This window comes from Pristiophorus japonicus, chromosome 17 (genome assembly GCF_044704955.1).
Source record: "Pristiophorus japonicus isolate sPriJap1 chromosome 17, sPriJap1.hap1, whole genome shotgun sequence".
In the NCBI taxonomy this organism is placed as follows: Eukaryota; Metazoa; Chordata; class Chondrichthyes; family Pristiophoridae; genus Pristiophorus; species Pristiophorus japonicus.
In genome coordinates this window covers 17434766-17455481 of record NC_091993.1, presented here as the reverse complement: position 1 = coordinate 17455481, position 20716 = coordinate 17434766, and the positions used below count along the sequence as shown (strand labels likewise).

The 20716-nt window shown below is 45.0% G+C and overlaps 1 protein-coding gene across 3 annotated transcripts in view; it reads right to left on the bottom strand.

Moving 5' to 3' along the window:
* sema6d (semaphorin 6D) overlaps window positions 1–20716 on the bottom strand; it is a 277313-nt gene that overhangs the window by 184926 nt on the left and 71671 nt on the right. For all 3 annotated transcript variants that reach the window (XM_070858433.1, XM_070858436.1, XM_070858434.1), the window contains exon 2: window positions 20134–20215. The gene's annotated coding sequence lies outside the window, so the exon portion shown is untranslated. The remainder of the gene's footprint in view (window positions 1–20133; window positions 20216–20716) is intronic.

The following is a 20716-nucleotide window of genomic DNA, read 5'->3' as shown; positions in this document are numbered from 1 at the left end:
ATGTCACAGTACTTGCCAGAGCACGGCCCAGTTTCAGCTCCGGCAGCTCTGAATTCGAATGATTTAGCAATACAAGGCGGGTTTTCCGAATGCACTCAACTGGCAGCCTCACCTGCCGGCTGCCCATGTTGGGGAAATGACAGGTGCGTTGTCCATGACTTTCCATTCAATAAAAATGCGAGGCCCCCTGCTGGTAGTGTGCGCGCACCGGAAAATCAGCTCACAGATGATAACTGGGCAGACTCTTACCTGCAGCTATTTTTAAGATCGAGTTGCAAGTTGCTACCTGATCACCTCAAAATAAATTAGAGATGGATTGTGTGACCGTACGTGGAATATTTCCCGTAATTTATTTTTGGGCCGTACGAACCTTTTAATATGCTGCGCAGCCCATTCAGATGTCTCTGCATGTGCGTTCAATTTAAAAACTGGTTCACCAGCTGTGCAGAACCCCTGGAGTGCTGCGTGGCCGCACAGCTTAAAGGGAACATTGCTGACATGTTAGACATTTTGAGAAGCACTCCAGGCTTGAATTTTGCTTTGTTCCTTTCATACTATACATTGCTCTTGAATCTTTTACACCGTCTCCTTCAGTATATTCTCCTTCAGTATATTCTTTTCTACAATGGTGGTTTGAAATGGATGGTTTCAAATTAAACTCCTCTTGCTACATTTAGAAATCAAGAACAAAAGCATGTGTTTGGTGTTTCATTCGGGGACTGTGAAACATGGACACTGTGCTCATTTGGAAACTTTACATACATTATTTTCACAGCGAGTTCTTCAGTTATTTGTCAAGCCATGATTGTTGTGCACCTCATCTGAGCACTCTCATCCTCTCCCCTCAATAAGCAAGGAACAGATACATTCCAGCTTTTCAATAGGGTGGAAATTTGAAATGCCCATAAGCAGCTTCTGTGCTTGATCTGAAATTAAATAATTATAGAATGATACAGCACAGGAGGCCGCCATTCGGCCCATGATGCCTGTGCCAGCTCTTTGAAAGAGCTATCCAATTAGTCCCACACCCCCACTCCTTCCGCATAGCTCTCCAAATGTTTCCTTTCAAGTATTTATCCAATTTCCCATTGAAATTTCCCATTGAATCTGTTTTTTCAGGCAGTGCGTTCCAGATTATAACAACTTGCTGCGTAAAATAATTTCTCTTCATCTCCCCTCTGACGCTTTTGCCAATTATCTTAAATATGTTTCCTCAGGTTACCCCCCCCACCATCCCCGCCCCCACCAGTGGAAAAAAATGTCACCTTGTTTACTCGATCAAAATCCCGCAAAATTTTGAACACCTCTATTAAATCTCCCCTTAACCTTCTCTGTTCTAAGGAGAACAACTCCAGCTTCTCTGGTCTCTCCATGTAAAAGTCCCTCATCACTGGTATAATTCTGGTAAATCTCCAATTTTCCTTACTGCATAAAAAAACTGGTCTGAATGATAAAAAAAATTGAAAGATATATATACATATATTTTATGTATATATATGAAACATTTCCAAACAAGTTAGAAAATGAGAATGACACATTTTAGACTGGGCATTTAATTGACAGATATACAAGTACCCCATTATTAATCAGCCGAGAATCTTCAATAAAATATCATTTTTAATGCGCCAAGGAATTACATACATCTCAAGAATGAGAGGGGGATGGTCATGCTACATGAAAATGAATCGAACTGACTAAATGATGGCTCACTTTGACTGACTACACAACATAAGCCTGATAGCTATTTAATTAATTCAAACTAAATATGTAAACACTGCTGTAGATCAAAAAGAATTATCCCGCCCTGCTTCACGAGTGCTCATACTCCAACATACATTGACATTCCAGGACGTACTCATTGAAGCCTGATACACCACTGTCTAGCCAGGAGTGAATATTATTACTGTTTAACCATAAAACCTTGGAATAAAAGAATAGTGTTTCCATTTTATTCTGTTGTCTCACTCTCCTTTTTATAACCGTTTCCAGGTGTTCTATTTCTGAAAAATGTTCTAGAAACAGAATATAGACCATAAACATGGAGACTGTAACCCAATCGCAACCTTGGTGCTTACAAGAGATTAGGGGGCAGATATTGACCCCCGCCCGAAACGGGGTGCACGCACCCAGTTTCAATGGTTTTTACCGCAGCTGTGGGTGAGGTTGCCTCGAGCGAAGTTCCGCTCTGTGTTTTTTGTGTTATTCGGATCCGGAAATTGCTCTTAATGGGGCCGGTGATTACACTAGAAAGGCGGATACGGGGCGATGGCAACACGCGAGGGGCGGAGGTTGGGGGCGGTGCGGAGTGACGGTTGGGGGCGCTGACGTCATCACGGTGCCGCGTCACCATGACCCTCCCCTTCGCTCAAAGGGGAGTGTCTTCGTGATTTGAAAACTTGGGTTCGCAGGGCCACCAGGGAGGGTTTCGGTCGGGCCGGTCGGCCAAGAGTGGGGTGCCGAGCTGCCTGTTGGCGGCCCAGCTGAACCTGGGGCATAATTGTCGGGTCAATATGGCAGTCAGCCGACAAAAGAAAACATGGCGGCAGTGCATCCTCCCCCTTAAGGGAAGCCGCACTGCCATTGCAGAAGGCCGCCGGGAAAAAAGCAGGTTTTGGCACCGCCGAGCGGGCCGAAGATTTTCAGTGGGGAATTTTGCCGTCGGGCGAGTAGATCGGCGGAGCGCATAGTGATGGCGCACTTAACACGGATCGGCAGCAGCGGAGCGGCGGAGGAAAATCGGGACACCACCGAGAAATTCGGAAGAGCAACTGGGCCATCAGCGGCCATTCCACGATAAGTCTGCAGCCACTCCACTCCGCAGTGTGGCCGCCGATTTGCGGTGGTAACAGGCCTTAAAGGAGAGGGGAAACTTCGGCCCCGAGGTTTTTCTAAAGTATGGAGTATTTTGTAGAGGTTCCACATGTCATCATCATTCATCATCATCATCGGCAGTCCCTCGGAATCGAGGAAGCCTTGCTTCCACTCTAAAAGTGAGTTCTTTGGTGGCTGTATCTATCTATTCAATGCTATTCTTGAGTAATAATTCCACATATACTCATCTATTTATTCAATGCTGGTCTTTAGTAATAATTTCAGATATGCATAATTTATATAAATGCTCATATCCTGTCCACAAATCTTACTTCCTGTTGTCCCTATTGCTGTTCGGTCAATAGTACCCATTCCATTTTGTTTCGTTATGATACAGTTGCAGGTTCTGGCCACTAGGTGACCAGTGGGGCCTTTCTCCCTACTCCATTTCCATCTTTACAACAACAACTTGTATTTAGATAGTGCCTTTAACGTAGTGAAAGATCCCAAGGCACTTCACAGAAATATTACAGGATAAAAATTTGACACCGAGCCGCATAAGTAGAAATTAGCGCAGGTGACCAAAAGAGGTAGGTTTTAAGGAGCGCCTTGAAAGAGGAAAGAGAGGTAGAGAGGCGGAGAGGTTTAGGCAGGGAGTTCCAGAGCTTGGGGCCCAGGCAACAGAAGGCACGGCCACCAATAGAACAATTACAATCAGGGATGCTCAAGAGGGCAGAATTAGAGGAGTGCAGCCATCTCGGAGGATTGTGGGGCTGGAGGAGATTACAGAGGTAGGGAGGGGTGAGGCCATGGAGGGATTTGAAAATAATGATGAGAATTTTGAAATCAAGGCATTGCTTAACTGGAAGCCAATGTAGGTCAGCGAGCAAAGGGGTGGTGGGTGAGCGGGATTTGGTGCGAGTTAGGACACAGACAGCTGAGTTTTGGATCACCTCGAGTTTACATAGGGTAGAATGTGGGAGGCCAACCAGGAGTCAAGTCTCGAGGTAACGAAGGCATGTATGAGGGCTTCAGCAGCAGATGAACTAAGGCAAGGGCAGAGTTGGGCGATGTTATGAAGGTGAAACTAGGCGGACTTCGTTATGCTGCGGATATGTGGTCGAAAGTTCATTTCAGGGTCAAATATGACACCAAGGTTGCAAACAGTGTGGTTCAGCCTCAGACAGAAGTTGGGGAGAGAGATGGAGTCAGTGGCTAGGGAACGGAGTTTGTGGCGGGGACCGAAAACAATGCCTTCGGTCTTCCCAATATTGAATTGGAGAAAATTTCTGCTCATCCAGAATTGGATGTCGGACAAGCAGTCTGACAACTGAAGAGACCGTGGAGGGATCGAGAGAAGTGCTGGTGAGGTAGAGCTGGGTGTCATCAGCGTGCAAGTGGAAACTGACACTGTGTTTTTGGATGATGTTGCCGACGGGCAACATGTAGGTGAGAAATGTAATATTTTAAAAAAATATATCCGTCAGCATCTCAGGTGAATGTCACAAGCAATTTACTAGTGTACATTATCTAGTCAATGCTATCTAATAGTAATAGTAACAGTTTTATAGATCAGTATTTACCCAATGTTATCCAACAATAATAGCTGAGGTTCTACATATATTCACTGTCTATCCAATCAAAATGTGGTCCATGGTGTCTAGCATGAAAGCATGGGCCTTACGCTAAACATCCGTAAGACAAAGGTCCTCCACCAGCCTGTCCTCACCGCATAGCACTGCCCCCCAGTCATCAAGATCCACGGCGCAGCCCTGGACATCGTGGACCACTTCCCATAACTCGTGAGCCTCCCATCAACAAGAGCAGGCATCGACGACGAGATCCAACACCACCTCCATTGCGCCAGTGCAGCCTTCGGTCGCCTGAGGAAAAGTGTGTTTGAAGACCAGGCCCTCCAAACTGCCACCAAGCTCATGGTCTACAGGGCTGTAGTAACACCTGCCCTCCTGTATGGCTCAGAGACATGGACCATGTACTGTAGACACCTCAAGTTGCTGGAGAAATATCACCAACGATGTCTCCACAAGATCCTACAAATCCCCTGGGAGGACAGGCGCACTAATGTCAGTGTCCTCATTCAGGCTAACATCCCCAAGCATTGAAGCACTGACCACACTCGATCAGCTCCGCTGGGCAGGCCACATAGTCTGCATGCCAGACACAAGACTCCCAAAGCATGTGCTCTAGTTGGAGCTCATTTATGGCAAACGAGCCCAAGGCGGGCAGCGAAAACACTACAAGAGCACCCTCAAAGCCTCCCTGATAAAGTACAACATCCCCACCGACACCTGGGAATCCCTGGCCCAAGACCGCCCTAAGTGGAGGAAGTGCATCCGAGAGGGCGCAGAGCACCTAGAATCTCAACACAGAGAGCATGCAGAAATCAAGCGCAGACAGCAGAAAGAGCGTGCGGAAAACCTGTCCCACCCACCCTTTCCCTCAATGACTATCTGTCCCACCTGTGACAGGGACTGTGGCGCTCATATTGGACTGTTCAGCCACCAAAGAACTCACTTCAAGAATGGAAGCAAGTCTTCCTCGATTCCGAGGGACTGCCTATGATGATGATGACTCAAAATGTATTTTCTTTAAAAATAGAATTGATTTTTTAATGCCATACATGGGTTCCTCCCAATGGGTCTGTCAGTTGATCCAGTCAGCATTTAATCAGCGGAGTTCAGGAAAGCCCTAGGTTTGAAGCCTGGGCTCTGTTGAGTGCGCTGATCTCAGGTGGGGTGGCAGCAGAAGGTGCTGCTATTGACCTCAGTACCCCTGCGATCAGGATGGGGCGAATCAGCCACTCCTGATCACTATCCAGTGACCCTTCAATGTATACCCTTGCTGAAGTGTGTATGTGTGCGCCCAGGGTTAAATAGCCTGCTGCCATTCACCGTCAGAAATCACACAAAAATAATCACCACTTGGGTGACGTATTGAATAACCGTTGGGTGTCCATGGAAACACTCCCCAGCAAGGAGTCAATCTCGCCAGGAGAGATGGGGGAGGTGAGAAAATTGGTGTAAAATAAAAGTCACACCCATGCATTATGTGACTGCCATGTCACATGAAATCCAGGTGTATGCTCACACAGTGCTTTCTTTCATGGAACAGTTCCAAAATAAAGCAATTAAGCAACCAGGATATTCAACCCAACAAGCTCCACATCACGATTAAAGAATGCGCTCAGCCATTCTCGCATCCTATTCACATTCAACATTCTATAGGCTCTCAGTGTCAAAGCTAATCACAGTTCTGGAGACTGTTAAGACCACACATTGATCCATCATACTGGCTGCTTCAAAGGCTAATTAACACTTCATATTTTTCCCCCCAGTCTAGCTCTTTCGTCTACACACACAGCAGCTGTGCCGTTACACCGACCACGCCTGAAAGTGCTCAGATATACCTTTACTTAATGATGCTACATTGTATTTTATGTCATAGCTTTCACTGTTTTTGTGCTGATGAGTTGTAAAGGATTTAGTCATCAGGTTACTGTAAAAGGTTTGAAGCTACAATAGGGTGGAGTATATATACCCACACAGTGAATATATGTAGAACCATATATACACACATATGTGTGTGCATTATATCATTTATTATTAAAGTGTGAATGGTGGTTCACAATAACAAACTAGAAATGTATTTTCAGTGCACAGTAATGTTCACAACTGCTAACATAATGGAGGAAAGGAAGTCCTGACACAATGAGTACATATTTTTGTCACCTCCCATTTCCTCCTTGGAGACCTGAAATAATAATTCACAGCCCAGTGCATTTCATTAACAGCCTTTTTTATATTTGCATGGTGGCAATGCCCCATTACCCAGCAGGGTCCGGCTAAATTGACAGCTGTTCATTAAGAGTTTGTAAAGACCAGGGGCGTTTAATACAATCCTTTATTGGCATTACTGTTTTAAAAATACTCTAGCGAGGTTTTAACTTGTAGCATGAAAGCAACCGACTTCAGTAATTAAACTTGCACAAGAAAATCACCTGGGTTGAGTGTTCCTTTGTTTAAATTCCACTAAGAATTCTCAGGAATAATGATCTCCTTTTCACTGCTAGGGAACCTGCCTTTCATTATGGTATGTATCTGGTGTGCTCCATGATGCGTTTTGGCTGGGGATGTTTATGGGGAGTCAGGCAATTTTGGTAATGAAAGTAATAATTTACAACAGATTTTTCTTCTATTTCTACCACATTAACCACTTGTACCTGCGGCATCCCACTGCTGTGGGACTTGTGGTTCGAACATTAATTTGGAATTGATGCGAAAGAAATTGGCAGCAAAATGCAGGTTATTAGGTAGGATGTGTGGTTCAGCGCTGTGGCCTGCCAGTGAAGAGACACGCTTACAAAGAGAAAGTCACACAGAAAGAGCACAAATATTGTCAGTGCCTCACAGGCGACTCTTTATTCCAACCAGAGGAAAGGGTCATAGTTAAAGAAGCAATCTTGCCGTCATTAGTATTTCAATCTCGATCACGGAGACGGTAATCAGGAGTGAAGAGCAAAGGCCAGTACCATAATATGAACAGAAATTACGTTGTTCACTAACTCAATCCTCTCAATATCCTTTTTTCCCTTAAAAGTGAAGCACAGTTTTGTCGGGTTCTTTCAAACGTGAGATACCCTGCTTTCAGCTGTAGACCGATACAGCTTCCCAGCGAGTGGATCAAAGACAGAGCATTTCTAAGTACATTAAGAAAATACAAAACCTTCAGCTGTAGGAAACAGCTCAGTTTGACACTGACATTTTTAAGCTCTGTGAAACCGGGAGAGGAACAAAGGCACAGACATGGCAAGTGCCACATGCTCTGGATAAGATCTCCTTCTTCAAATACTAAAGCGAGCCTTTCAAAATGTTTGTGTCATTCCTTTTGAGAACCCTCATCAATTATCCGACTCGGTGCTCTTCGGAAATCGGCAGTGCCTTAAGGGTTAACGCTCCCAAAGAAATCCAAGTTAACAAATGCTTTCTGTATTCATAAATCTTTTACCATCACGGGCAGAGAAGAATTGTAGTGAGAAAAATACATCTGCCATCTGGTGTCAGATGCTTTACACAGGCAAAATTACAAAATGAAATTTAGATGAACTTCATTAGAAAATCAGGACCTAATTCATGTGGCCATTCATCACATTCTCATTCATGGGTGCACTAGCTCTAAAGAAACTTAAAGAAGCTTTGGATACGAATGGAGCATAAAAGCTGAAATGGAGTGTGAAAGGATAGGCAAATAATGAGAAATCCAGTCATGGAGAACATTGTCACTTCTTTTATTGGGTGAACTACTTAATTATTTTGGTGAAAACAATAAAAGGGACTGAATTGGCAATGTTGTGCTTTCAGCTTTTCTTCCAGTTCCTTGTGTTATCGGTATTCCATAGGACACTTCCCCTCATTTAAAACGGGAAGTGGGGAATCCGATCACATCTTTCTGACTCAACATATTCTGTTGCAAATGGTTACATTCAGTGAATGGAACCGTTCCACAGAATAAAGTCTGCATTTTTATTTTCAACTGGACTACCCTGACAATCAAATTGTATTTAAAAAAAGATCTTGCAGAACTTATTAATCTGCCATCTTCTGTTCCCAGTGGAATGCACTGTGTTGAGGTTGGGCTAACACAAACTAACCTGAATACTGTGTTGCAGAGTGAAGAAACCGGTCTTCTGAAGGTGGGAGATTCACCCTGCGACTCACTTGCAATATTTACAAGGTTACAGTTAATGCCCGAGTGTCAGCTATGGCTCAGTGGGTAGCACACTCGACTCTGAGTCAGAAGGTTGTGGGTTAAAGGGGGACTTGAGCACAAAAAAAAACTAGGCTGACACTCCAGTATAGTGCTGAGGGAGCGCTGCACTGTCGGAGGTGCCGTCTTTCGGATGAGACGTTAAACCGAGGCCCCGTCTGATGTCAGGTGGATGCAAAAGCTCCCATGCCACTATTTTGAAGAAGAGCAGGGAAGTTATTCCCAGTGTCCTGACCAATATTTATCCCTCAATCAACATTTAAAAAAAAACAGATTATCTGGTCATTATCACATTGCTGTTTGTGGGAGTTTGCTGTGTGCAAGTTGGCTGCCATGTTTCCTACATTACAACAGTGACTATACTCCAAAAGTACTTTATTGGCTGTAAAGCGCTTTGAGATGTCCAGTGGTCGTGAAAGGCGCTATATAAATCCAAGTCTTCCTTTTCTTTTTATTCATAAGGCTTTTGCTATTCCATGCTTTTCTCCCCCACTCCCCACAAATGGTCTCTCTTATAGAAAAAAGTTGAACATGTTCCATCATTTGCTTAAACTCCATTTCTACAGACTCACAGGAGCACCAGATATGGGGCATCATTCAACCCACTGGCTGCAAGACTGAATCAATGGGCCCAGATTTCCCCAGGAGTTGCTCAGTTTTTTTGGAGCAACTTGATTTTTCTGGAGTATCTTAAAAATCCTCATTCTGCACATTTAATTTGCGCCAGAGTGAGTTAGTTAGGATTTTTTTTTTTTTAAGTTTAGTTTTTTTTTCCCAAAGGGGGTGTTACCAACCGTTTTGGCCATTTAAGCCAGTTTGGACAGCGAATAGTTGCTCCAAATTAACTTGGGCCAGCGTATGTGGCCACATGTGGTTGCACATAAAACCCTTGGAGAGTTAAGAAATCAGTGCAGGTTAGTACATTCAAAGCACCAAGACTTACAAAGCACTAAACAAAGCCCAAAAAGTAATAAGCAATTAATTAATAAAAAATAGAAGGAAGCGGAGAAGACCTGCACCTAAAGCACCAAGACTTACAAAGCACTAAACACAGCACAAAAAGTAATAAGCATTCAATACAAAATAAAGAACTGAAGTAAATAATTCAATTAACACAAAGAACTGAAGTAAATCCTACCTTCAACTAAACTCGGCAGCGGCCGGCCTGTGCGGGAGGCCATTCGGCCTGGGATAGGGGCGGTAAAACGCACACCAGGAGGCTAGGCTCAATGCGGCATCTGTGAACGGGGGAGGGAGGGAGAGGCTGAACGCACCATCGGTGAAGGGGGTGGGGGAGGAGGGAGATCCACAGCGGCATTGGTGAAAGCGGGGGGGGGGGGGGCAAGGAGCATGTATGCGGACAGCTGCCGGCACTGTTTTCGGCGCAGGGCTGTAGCTCCGCCCCCCCCCCACGCCACTATATACGCCGCGCCAGGACCCGGGACACTCGGCAGAGCGGCCAGGATGGGGGCGCATTTTTTGGGCGCATCTCGGGTTAGTGTGCCGGAAAAAGGGGTTGGGGAAATTTGGGCCTAATGACACTACATGTGCTTTTTTTTTTTGTATGCTAGTTGGCATAACAACAGGGTGTAGCTGGAAACAACTGGAACAAAGATAGATGTATTGCAAAAGTGAATCTAGTGGTTGCTGGGGGAGGGGGGGGGGTGGTAAGGAAAGTGTTTGGAATGACTCATAGTAGAGATGTATCAAATTCCCAATACTTGCAACAAGTTCCCCACGGCTATCAGCAGCAGTGGCTCAATGCAGATGGTTGACTCGGCTTAATTTCAGGTGTGAAAAGGAGAGTTCCAGGTGACGGTAATGTCTGGGAGGATCTGCCACAGGCAAAAGCAGTGCATGGACCTTCACTGCTAGTATTATAGGGGTAGTTTTGCAAGGATTTGCTCTCCCTAGGAAGGATTGAAGAAAGGATCATCGTGCCAGGAGCCTCGCCTCAAAGTAATTACTCTCAACTTTTTGGATTGGCTCAAGATACTAAGGCTGTAGTAGTTTCAGACCATCCTGGCCGCTCTGCCGAGTGTCCCGAATCCTGGCGCGGCGTATATAGTGGAGTTAGGGGGGGGGGGCGGAGCTACAGCCCTGCACCGAAAACAGTGCCGGCAGCTGTCCGCATGCGTAGTGGAGTCTGCGCGCATGCTCCTTGCCCACCCCCCCGCTTTCACCAATGCCGCTGTGGATCTCTCTCCTCCTCCTCCCCCACCCCCTTCACCAATGCTGCGTTCAGCCTCTCCCTCCCTCCCCCGTTCACAGATGTATGTTCACAAGTATGTCTGAGGGTTAAGCACTAGCACCTCTTGTGGTGCTGGTCCTGATCTTAGAGGAATGACCATTCAGCCACATCTCCTGGATATTCGCGAGTGGGCTCTTGGAGTTGAATGGTCTAACCCTACCTGGCCTATTTGTCGTCAAGGACTTGGACTCTACCGAGTTCAGAAGGAAGGTGCCGTGATTAATTTTAACTTTCATTGCCGGGTGAAGAACAGGTGATAACAAGTCTTTTCCATTGACTTCCAACATTAAAGGTTGTTAAAATTACCCCCATCAACTTTCTGCACATTGTCAAGCAGGGTTACAATATTATCAAATACACTGCGACAAATGCATTACTTAATAGATTTCCTATTTAACGCTAAGTGTGAATTGTAATTACCTTAGAAAAATTGAATCTTCAGTGTTTTAAGGATTCTAAAAGCAGTAAAAACCAAATCACCAGTTGTGGATGGGGATAAACTGCAATATCATCTTGCAATAAACAATAGGCACATTTTAAAAGCTGTAATTAGTACATGTAATGTATGCCCTCATCCCCTCTCAGAGTTCAGCTTGTCCAAGAGACTCATCTCCTGCTCCCTTGATCCCATTCCCACTAAACTGCTGTCCACCCAACTTCCCTTCCTGGCTCCTACGCGAGCCAACGTTGTAAATGATTCCCTCTCCTCGGGCACTCTCCCCACCCCCCCTTTCAAAACCACCTCTTTTGACCTGTCCACAGGCTCTGTCGTCAGAGTGCTTGTCTGATATCCAGTCGTGGTCGAGCTGTCATTTTATCAAGTTGAACAACGGGAAAACTAAAACCATCATTTTCAGCCCCTGCCATAAACTCCGTATCCTTACCACCAATTCCATCCTCCTTCCTGGCCATTGTCTCAGGTTGCACCAGACTATTTGAAATGTGTGTCCTATTTGACCCTAAGCTGAGCTTCCCACTCCATATCCTCTCCATCACAAAGACCACCTACTTTTACCTGCCCGTCTCCGCATCTGCCTTGTGCATGAAACACAAAAAGTTAGTGTGCAGGTACAGCAAGTAATCAGGAAGGCAAATGGAATGCTGGCCTTTATAGCAAGGGGGATGGAGCATAAAAGTAGGGAAGCCCTGCTACAATAGTACAGGGCGTTGGTAAGACCACACCTGATTACTGCGTTTAGTTTTGGTCTCCTTATTTAAGGAAGGATATATTTGCATTGGAGGCAGTTCAGAGAAGGTTCACGGGGTTGATTCCTGAGACGAAGGGGATGGCATATGAAGAAAGGTTGAGCAGGTTGGGCCTATACTCATTGGAGTTTAGAAGACTGAGAGGTGATCTTATTGAAACGTATAAGATTCTGAGGGGGCTTGACGTGGTAGATGCAGAGAGGATGTTTCCTCTCATGGGGGAATCTCAACTAGTGGGCATAGTTTCAGAATAAGGGGTCCCCCATTTAAAATGGAAATGAGGAGGAATTTCTTCTTTCAGAGGGTCCCGAGTGTTTGGAATTTTCTGCCCCAGAGAGCTGTGGAGGCTGAGTCATTGAATATATTCAAGGCAGAGATAGACAGATTTTAGAATGATAAGGGAGTCAAGGGTTATGGGGAGCAGGTGGGGAAGTGGAGTTGAGGCCAAGATCAGATCAGCCATGATCTTACTGAATGGCAGAGCAGGCTCAAGGGGCTAAATGGTCTACTCCTGCTCCTATTTCTTAAGTTCTTATGTTATGTACAGCCCTTATACTACTGAAACGCTCATTGACGCCTTTGTCACTTCCAAACTCCACTACTCTCTTCACTAGCCTCACATCCTCCATTCTCGGAAAACTTCAGCTCATTCAAAACTCAACAATCTGTATCCTATCCTGTATCAGGTTCTAATCACCTATTACCCTTTTCATTGCTGAACTGACTGAACATCAGTGTTCTCGATCAGGCCAACATCCCCAGCATTGAAGGACTGACCACACTCGACCAGCTCCGTTGGGCGGGCCACATTGTCTGCATGCCCGACATAAGACTCCCAAAGCAAGCGCTCTACTCGGAACTCCTACACGGCAAATGAGCCAAAGGTGGACAGAAGAAACGTTTCAAGGACACCCTCAAAGCCTCCTTGATAAAATGCAACATCCCCACCAACACCTGGGAGTCCCTGGCCAAAGACCACCCTAAGTGGAGGAAGAGCATCTGGGAGGGCGCTGAGCACCTCGAGTCTAGTCGCCGAGAGCATGCAGAAAACAAGCGCAGGCAGCGGAAGGAACGTGCGGCAAACCAGACTCCCCACCCACCCTTTCCTTCAACGACTGTCTGTCCCACCCGTTAGAGACTGTAATTCCAGTATTGGACTGTACAGCCACCTGAGAACTCACTTTTGGAGTGGAAGCAAGCCTTCCTCGATTTTGAGGGACTTGCCTGTGATGATGATACATTGGCTCCCAATCTCCACACGCTTTGAATTTACAATCATATTTAATGACCTTTCCCCTCCATATCTTTGACACCTCCTCCAGCCCTACAAACACCCCCCCCCTCCCCCAAACTAGCCATTCCTTTAACTCCTGCCTTCTGTGCACCCCTCCTCTCCCTCTTTTGCCACATCACTGGTGACCGTGTCTTCAGCTGTCAAGGCCCCATGGTCTGGAATTCCCTCTCAAACTCTCTGCCACTACCTTCCTCTCATCCTTTAAAACTTTCCTTAAAACTCACCTCTTCGATCAAGCTTCCTCACATCTCCCCCTTTGGCTTGGCACCCATTGTTGTCTGTTTATGCCTTTCTGGGATGTTTTTCTATGTTAAAAACTTTATATGAATGCAAGTTGTTTTTGTAATTTAGCACCATGTGACATCCCGTTATCATGTCTACATCAACTGGGACCTGCTACCCCCGCCCCCAAAAAATGAACTTGCATTTATGAAGTACATTCCAAAGCAATTTTATTCACCACAGAGCCAAGCTGACACAAAATACCACAACTTTGCACAAAAAGTCCCAGAGGCAACAGAATTTCTGGCATCTGAGTAATAACAGTTAATTAATAACAGCTAACAAGTTTGAGTGATAATAAATAGCCATAGTGGAAAGTAGTTAATGCAATTAATCTTTTGTTTGAGCAAACTTCATTTGAAAATGTGCTTTTCTTAATTATAATTAACTGCTTTTCTTGTTCAGGCTGGACTAGGTAGTTATGTGAATACTTGTGTTACTGCCGGATACAAGTTGAAAGTGAAATTGTAGCAGGGAACATTTAAATGAATGGAAACCTCTAGTTTCCATACATATCCATTCTCTCGTCAACAACAACTTTATATAGCGCCTTTAACGTAGTAAAACTCCCCAAGGTGCTTCACATGGGCGTTTGCATCCCCCGACCTACATAAGGAGATATTAAGACAGGTCACCAAACAGCTTGATCAAACAGGTAGGTTTTAAGGAGTGTCTTAAAGGAGGCTAGAGATACAAAGGCAGAGACGTTTAGGGAGAGAATTCCAGAGCTTAGGGCATAGGCAACTGAAGGCACGGCCACCAATGGTGGAGCGATTAAAATCGGAAATGCGCAAGAGACCAGGATTAAAGGAGAAATCTCAAGAGGGTTGTAGGGCTGGAGGAGGTTACAGAGGTATGGAGGGGCAAGTCCATGGAAGGATTTGAAAACAAGGATGAGAATTTTAAAATGGAGGTGTTGCCGGACTAGGAGTCAATGTAGGTCAGCGAGCACAGCTGTGATTGGTGAACGGGACGATGCAAGATAGCATATGGGCATCAGAGATTTGGAGGAGTTCTAGTTTATGGAGGGTGGAAGATGGGAAGCTGGCCAGGAGAGCTTTGGAATAGTCAAGTCGAGAGGTAACAAAAGCAAAGATGAGGGTTTCAGCAGCAGATGAGCAGAGCCGTGCGATGTTATGGAGATGGAAGTAGGTAGTCTTGTGATCGAAAGTTCACATAGGATGTCAAAGAGGATGCCAGGGTTGCGAACGGTCTGGATGTCAGATACGCAGCGTGACAAATCAGTGACAGCAGAAGGATCGTGAGAGGTAGTAGTGAGGCAGAACTGGGTGTCGTCAGCGTACATGTGGAACCACAGGCTCTACAGTTTAAAAAATATATATTTAGTAAGCAGATGGAGGCCACCAAAAGAGCTGCATTCCTTAACTTGGCAGTTTTGGTGAGAAGATTGCTAATAGTATTGCTCTACCAATCTGTTAAATGTAATTTTTTGCACATTCAAGGGTAGTGCTCCACTACCAGGCCTGACATTCAGTCCGTGGGCAGGCTGAGCAGTGGTCAGCTGAGGATTTCTAGCCAGTGACATCTGGCCCTGTTTCCCACGCATAACAGTACAGCGGCAGGCACGCTAGACTCACTATTACATCTGCTAATCCAGCTAACCAGGACTTGGGAGGAGCGGAATCTTCCAATCCATGTGAGTGCGGGCCCATTGCCACAATGGCTCTGATCGACAGTGGGTCAGGATCCCGCTCTGAACCCACCTCCGTGTAAGTTTCTCAGCTGTCAAATCTGCATTCAGATAGCAGACCCAATAGCAAGCAGTGGCACAGGTAATTATTATGAAATGGCACGTAAATGCTCATTAAGAGGATTCAAAGCAGGCACTAACAATTTTACCAAACTTTTGATGGGTTTGCCGTCCCTCGGGTTTTACGCCAGGTAAATGGAGTCGGGTTCTCAGCGACTCTCTATTGCTTTGGCTAGTTGATAGCTGCAGAAGTGGTATAAAAGCTACCATTTCACACCTTCCAATGTCAGAAGCTGAAACCTTCAGGTTTTGGAAGAGACTTTTGAGCTGCATGCACTTTGGAAGTGTTTGAAGTGAACTCTCTATCCATTGTCACCTCCTTGGAGCAAACTCAGCACTGACAGAGCGCTTCTGTCATCCCAACCTCACCTGCCATCTATTACATCAGCATCGGAACCCTTGAAACTATCTCACCTTAGTCTTTAGAATCCCACCACAATCAGCCCCAACACCATCACTAAACACACCAACATCACTACCAACACCAACCTTCTCCGCAATCACCTGATACCACACAGTACACAGGGCATCAGTACCTGGCCACATTGCGGCCCGGGAGGCCAGGGATGGCCTCACCATGGTCACATTTACTTCACTTCACACTGTACACACTGACTGCCACATGATGCGCCAGGTTGGCACCATCCCTGCAATGTCCAACACATTCCTTTCACACTCATCACCATTGTGATGGTTTCCCTCATGTTTCACCATTCACTGCAACTCACTAATTCACATCCAAAGGTGCCCACAAATCTGTCCAAGAATGCAAAGTCCTGAAAATAAAGATTTCAAAGTTTGACAACACATCAACATTAACTATACATGATCATTGGCTAAAGGACCCAAGTGCCTACCATTGTGTGTTGTTAGTTGGAATGATTGGACAACAAGGATGAGGGCGAGTGTGAGGGGTGGTTGGTGAAAGGGGGAACTGATGGAGAGAGAGCGAGCGAGCGAGATGGGTGGAGGTGCAAGCTAAGTTGGTGTGAGTAAGGATGTGCAGGGCTAGATTAGGGGAGACAGGAATGTGATGAGTGGCACAGCAGGATGAGGTTGAGTGTGGCTTTGCAGCAATATTTTGTGATCTACCGAGATCATTGAAAGGTTTGTGCCACTGCAGCCAGGTCCTCCTGATGACATCGCTGCTTGTGCCCTCCTGTGCAATGTGCAACCAGGTTGCATTGGTCTCCTGGAGAAGTCTCTTCCATTCATTGGAAGGGAAGGGAACCTCCCTGCATGCTGTGACTCCCTCCATAAGCATCTGGAGGGAGTCATGGGAGAGCTTGGGTGCAGCCGTGCACCTGTGTGTTTGTCCGTGTTTGCAGTGTCATCAAACCCACTTCCAGCTAATTGGCCGGGAAACCCGCAGGGCGGGCTTAACAAGCCCCAGCCATGGAAGATCAAAGGGAAAGTTCAACCTTTCCTACTGTTGGCAGAGTCAAAGCCTTTGAGAAAAGGTTCGCAGAGGTACAGTCCAGCTAGATTAAAGGGCGGTAATGCTGTCTCATGAGCGTGAGCCTACACCAAGTGAGTTGGGAAAGGGCTGCACTTCGAAGTGGGTTTCCCACACTGCACCAATGCCGCCTGCATCGAACTCGCCTCCGTTGGTGAAATCCAGGCCTGGGAGTGGGAGACAGGGTGAAGAAAGGGATAATTGTAAAAAAATAAATAAAAATCTGTACTTTCAAGAGGAATATGCCTACATAAGTGAGCATCATTCCTATTTTGAACAAAATAAATGATGTAGCTGTTTTAATTTTCTTGGAGAGATCGTTAACAGCATTTTGTCACCAGATGACAATCACATGGTTCCAATTGCTTGTGGCTGAAAACCACAAGCTGCAAGTTCTGAGAAAGTGCTGTTAACCCTGTCTTCTGAGCAGTTGAACAGGAGCTCCTTCACCCTGTATCTGGACAGAATGACAAGCCCATCACATCTTCTCCATCTTTTGTTTTGATGAATGGAGATGTAGCTTCATCTCTCATGGTCAACAGCGGTCTCAAAGAAAAAATATTCTTGGCTATCGAGGTGGGGAGTTGAAATTAGTTTCTCGTCTGAAGACGTCCAAGACTAGCAATTGTAGCTGGCCATATTGGGAGGTGAAGACTTCATGCATCTGTACAACTTTCTTGTTATTTTAAGGCAGGCATTCGCTCATTTATTTTAATTGGGTTAGCTGCTCCGTGAGAAGCTGATCATATGAACACATTAAATGTTTGTTCTCTTATATTGGCAACAGTCATTTCCAGGCTCCAGTAACAATTTCAACGATTAAGGTGTATGGTGGGTTAGGAGCAAGGGTAAAGTTCCCTTTCCAAGATGAGAAGAGCATGCCTTACTGCCCAGTATCAGCCATCCCAGTCTCTGATGGAGATTGCTAAGCTTGATGCTGAACTCTGCGCAATTCAATGCTGTGCACTTGTGCCAAAAGGAAATAGACTGATAATCATTTTACTTGGTTCTCTTACAGTCAGCATAGAAAAGAGATTTCCATGCTGTAAGTCTATGTTGGACTTAAGCCCAGGTCCCAGAAGTGAAATGACAGAGTTGAAATCCCTTACTTTTTAAAATGCTGCACATATTGCTGCTGCGACACAAGTATGTTGTTATAACTCAAAGATTTCTTTTGAAGGACTTTGGTTCAATAATGCATCAAGGAAGCTTCTCAAGCATTCTGTGTAACAATGTTCGAATTGAAATGCTTTTTTACACAATGTCAATATATGCAAATCTTTGAACAAAAAACAACAGTGCTGGTTAGAAATGTAAAGAGTGAGGAATAGCTTGCTCAGGCTGGCCAAAATGGACCATGTGCTGAGTTATCAGCATTCTGTCGCTTCCACTACTCTCCTCCTCAAATCTGACCACTAGTCAATACTACTCACTTGGTGCAGGTTCATGCTCATGAGGCAGTATTACCGCCCTTTAATCTAGCTGGACTGTACTGCTGCAAACCTTTTCTCAAAGTCTCGACTCTGCCAACAGTAGGAAAGGTTGAACTGATAGTCACTTGTTCTTTCTGGAACCTTGATTGCCTCCTGAGTACTATTTATGTTGTATGGAACAAACCTTAAATCTAGCCTAAATAAATTAAGGTCAGGCACAAACCATTTCTGCCCCCACCTGTCATGCAACACGAATTTATCAGTCTTTTATCGTGTGTCTCAGTGTACAGTAGGCACAGCCCATTACTATCATGCTGTTAAATAATGTGATACAGCTAGTGAGTTCCGGTTGTCCATATTGCTGCATTTCCACACTCTTCTCTCGTAATTAATCTGTGCCAATGGAGTCTCTTTTCCAAAGCAATCTAATTACTGTAACCGCACATATCTCCGAGCTCGATGTATACACTGCATGTCTCGGGTACAGTACAGGGCTTCACTGCACATTTTTTCTTCGTTGCTTATGAATAGAGCAAAGGATTTAGCACGGTGCAACAACCCCCTGTTAATTTCTACACTTGTGCGAGGCACATGTGCTGCTTGAGTACTGCATTTTTGCGCACAAAAGTCAGAACAAAAACAAATCACTTGAGATGGTAGCTGGTAATTTGCTGTATGATTGCACGAGAAAAAAAACCCTTAATCAATAACTTGCAAGTCGACGTACAAGTGCACCCTCTCAAATCAAGACTTGACTTGTCCTATTTCCTGAAGGGCATTGCTAGCGGTCTACTCACCTGTTTTCAGACAAAGTACTGACATTTTATGTCCATGCACATTTCACACCGGGGGAATTACAGGATAGGAATCAAAAGCAGGAACCTTGGCAGCTGTTTTTACCTGTTCCTAACCTTGGGGTTCTGAGGCCAACTGCAACACTCAATTGGGATCAGTTTAATTCGGTACAGACTGGGAATTGAATCTGGGGCTTTCCTGACTTGTATAAGCTTAATGCCACACTGTATGGCACCTTAATGCATATAAGGCGAGTCAGCCGTTGCTCAGTGGGTAACACTCTCCCCCGAGTCAGAAGGTTGTGGATTCAAGTCCCACTCCAGAGACTTGAGCACAAAATCTAGGCTGACACTCCAGTGCAGAACTGAGGGAGTGTGCTGCACTGCCGGAGGTGCAGTCTTTCGGATGAGATTTTAAACTGAGGCCCCGCCTGCCCTCTCAGGTGGATGTAAAAGACCCCAAAGCACTATTTTGAAGAGCAGGGGAGTTGTCCTGGCCAATATTTATCCCTCAAACAACATTAAAACAGATTACCTGGACATTATCACATTGCTGTTTGTGGCAGTTTGCTATGCGCAAATTGGCTGCTGCGTTTCCTACATTGCAGCAGTGACTACACTTTAAAAAAAGTACTTTGTTGGTTGTAAAGTGCTTTGGGGCATCCGGTGGTCGTGAAAGGCGCTATATAAATGCAAGTCTTTCTTTTTTCTTTATAGCCATAGGCAAAGCTCTCGAACCCCTTTATGAGGCAGTTTTGCCTACACAAGTACTTGTATACACGGTTTCAATTTCTGTAAAGCAAGCAAATGTATCCTACAAGCTTGAATTGGCTGTGGTATGTCACTAGTTACCAAGGAATCAATGAATTATTAGCAGATGCACCTCAAACATGAGTAAAGTCACAGTGAGCTCAGTGTTAACAAACGTACTCTGTAATCCTGCAGGACTCGCTTAGTTTAATTGCCATAGATTTTGCTGAATCGGTTTAAACAGTATAACATATATATATATCGAAGTACAAATCTGTTGAAAGTTCGCAGCAGATCTTACCAGTGGAAACAGGCCTGAAGTTGTTTGGCTCAGTGGTTCACAAGACTCAAGTTCACACAAGCTCAAAGAGTAACGCTCCAGTCTGGAACAAAAAAAAAGCTTGTGATTTAACAAATCTTCCTACTGACTATGTTAAAATGTCTTTGATAGTACAGTGCCTGCATACAAGTCTCTTTAGAGAAGTCAAACACGGGTCTGATTGTATTATTGCCAAATGTATTCAGAATACACCACATTGTTTTTAATCATACTACCATAAAAAAAGGCAAAGCAATTCACGCAAGGTAAACATTTAGAACAGTTTCGCAGTACTACAAACACAAGGCAGCATCATTAGCGCAGCAGTTTAATAATTAGACAACTCTCATGTTGTTTCAGACTAGAATTTGTCACGCGAGTGGAAGTTTGGCCCATACGCTTGCAGACACTTCACAGGAAAGTTTCTCACTCACACGATTACTCCCCAATTTCACACTACTAAAAAACTCAAAAAAAAACAAACACTTTGGGAAGTTGTCGCTTTCGAATGCAGTGGGATGTCGTAATTTTTGCTAAAATTGCTACTCAACATGGGGAAAATAAC